Source organism: Nelumbo lutea, chromosome 4, assembly GCF_056320005.1.
Source record: "Nelumbo lutea isolate HS-2025 chromosome 4, American lotus-T2T, whole genome shotgun sequence".
NCBI classification, from domain to species: domain Eukaryota; kingdom Viridiplantae; phylum Streptophyta; class Magnoliopsida; order Proteales; family Nelumbonaceae; genus Nelumbo; species Nelumbo lutea.
Window position 1 is genome coordinate 54,102,797 of NC_142687.1, and position 2,750 is coordinate 54,105,546.

Genomic DNA, 2,750 nt, shown 5'->3' on the forward strand with positions numbered 1-2,750 from the left:
GGGAAGGTAATTGCTTCAATTCAAGGGTGGGGGGTTCTTGGGATGATGGCTTACCTGATGGTCCAGGCAATTTGCCTAAGTTCTCTAACTTGAGAAACCCCTATCCCTTGAATTGAGGCTTATCATTTAGGTATGCTATCATGAGGTTTACTTCTTCATTTTCTCATTTTTTAAGGTCTCCCTGCTGGAGACAAAGTTCAAGAGGATCCGCTAATCTACTTACCTAGAAGCATTCATCAATTGTCAATTCAATGGCATCAATCATAAAATATGAATCATCACTAGAGGGTGCATGTTTCATAGCATCAGACATTTTAAAGATAACATCCTCATCTTGTATCCTAAGGCTGATTTGTCCTTGTTGGACATCAATCATTGCTTTCCCGGTAGCCAGGAAAGGTCTCCCCAGGATCAGCGGGACTTCTACATCTTCTTGCATGTCTAACACAATGAAATCAACTAAAAAAATGAATTTGTCAACTATAACTAAAACATCTTCAATGATCCCCCTACGATGTCTAGTAGATCTGTTAGCCAATTGTAATGCCACTCTAGTGGGTTCGGGTTCATTCAATCCTAATTTCTTGAAGATAGAATATGGCATTAAATTGATGCTAGCTCCCAGGTCACATAAAGCTTTTTCAATTTTTAGACTGCCTATAGTACAAGGAATAGTGAAACTCCCTGGATCTTTAAGTTTCTGAGGCAGCTTGTTCAGAAGGATAGCAGAACATTCCTCATTTAAAGCAATTGTAGCCACATCTCTCAGTTTCCTTTAGTTTTCCAATAATTCTTTCAAAAACCTTGCATAATGTGGCATCCGGGCTAAAGAATCAACAAAAGGGATATTAATGTGTAAACTTTTAAAAATTTCAAGAAACTTACCAAATTCCTTCTCCAATTTCTATTGCTTCAGCCTGTTAGGGAATGGAACTTGTGGCTGCTGGTGCATCCCTTGTTGTGCTTCTGGTTGTTCCTTCTTCTATTGTCTGGCCCCAAGGCTTGTTTCTGCCTTGGGTTCAGCCAAATTCTTCTTTTCTACCTTGGGCAACTCTTTTCCACTTCTTAAGGTAATAGGTTGCACCTGCTCTCGTGGATTCATTTCAGTGTTGCTTGGAAGAGTTCCCGGCATTCTGGAAGAGATTAATTGTGCCAATTGCCCCACTTGGTTTTCCATGTTTTTGATTGAGGCTTCCTGGTTCTGGAACCTGGTTTCTGCACTTGTTATAAATTTTGTCATCAATTCCTCCAAATTGGACTTTGGTTCAGGCTGATGATAAGCCTGGTGGAAAGGGTTGGAAGTATGCTGACTTGGCCAGGACTGATTTGAATGTCCCCTACATCCTAGGTGAAAGGTATTGTGACTTTGGTAACCCTGCTGTCTTGACGAATTGCTGACATAGTCGACTTGTTTAATAGATGGCATGAACTGATTGCCAACTTGGCAGTCAGTGCTGATGTGGCCTCCCCCACACAATTCACAAGTAAGAGACTGCACATGCATGGCAGTTATCTGCATTTCATCAATTTTCTTACTGAGTACTATTATTTGTGCAGATAGTGCCATATAAGTATCAACATTATGCAGGCCTTGCTGCCATTTCCTCAATAAGTGCATGGGCAACCTCAGAAGTTTTATTATTTATGGATCCTCCGGCTACAGCATCTAGTATGGGCTTATTTGAGTCGGTAAGACCATTATAGAAAGTCTGCACTTGCAGCCGAATGGGGAGGCCATGGTGAGGAACTCTCCTTAGCAGTTCCTTGTATCGTTCCCATGACTCGTATAAAGATTCCCCCTCTTGCCGGAAAAAAGTAGTGATGTCATTCCTCATTTTAGCAATTTTAGAAGGGGGAAAATATTTAGAGAGAAAACGCCTGGCCATTTCATCCCACGTATCTATTGATCCTGCCGGTAATGAATTCAGCCATGCTTTGGCTTTATCCTTCAAAGAAAATGGGAATAACCTCAACCTAATGGCATCATCACTTATCCCAATGTGTTTGAAGGTGTCACATATTTCTAAAAAGTTAGAAATGCGTGCATTGGGATCTTTGTGGGCCAAACCATAGAATTGCACCGTGTTTTGAATCATTTGTATGATGGCTGGTTTGGTCTCAAAGTTATTAGCAACAATATTGGGCTGTTAATGCTGGAGGCAATTCCAGTGAGTGTGGGTTTGGCATAATCCATCATAGTCCTCTGCTCAGCCATTTCTTGAGCTTCTTGAGCTTCTTGAGCTTCTTGCTGGACTTATCTAGCTGCACTTAGATGGACACGGAGAGTTCTTTAAATCTCCGGGTCGTAGAGTATCTCCTCCAGCTCGACTCTGCTTGTCAGAAACTATGAAAGTCAAGGCAAGAAACAAGATCATACAAAAGAATACAATTGCCTAAGCTTATCATAGTTAAGATAAGTACAATGAATTAATGTCATACAAGTACCAATCATAAATAATTTTGAACCAACAATCCATTAGTTGCATCATCTGCTTTCAGACCTACAATTCTTTAGGATTGTTAGTTCAAACAATAATAACTGAAATTAGAATTGAAATGCAATGTATACTATTGCACACATCCATTCACCTCTACTGGACTGAGGGTAGTTTATCAGAGCAGAATTGACAATGCCTTCAGAGGACATAATTAGAGCTATAACTCAACCTGAGCCAGGTTCAGGTTTGTGAGCTATGCAAGTGTATGGCTTCAAGAAATCTTGAAGAATTCTTATGACCTGAAATTAGGTC

The 2,750-nt window shown here is 40.4% G+C and overlaps 1 non-coding gene across 1 annotated transcript; it reads left to right on the plus strand.

Moving 5' to 3' along the window:
- Window positions 1–1,731: 1,731 nt before the first annotated feature.
- On the plus strand, window positions 1,732–1,838 carry LOC148860664 (small nucleolar RNA R71). Its single transcript, XR_016095291.1, has one exon. It is a non-coding gene; the product is annotated as a small nucleolar RNA R71 (small nucleolar RNA).
- Window positions 1,839–2,750: the final 912 nt, after the last annotated feature.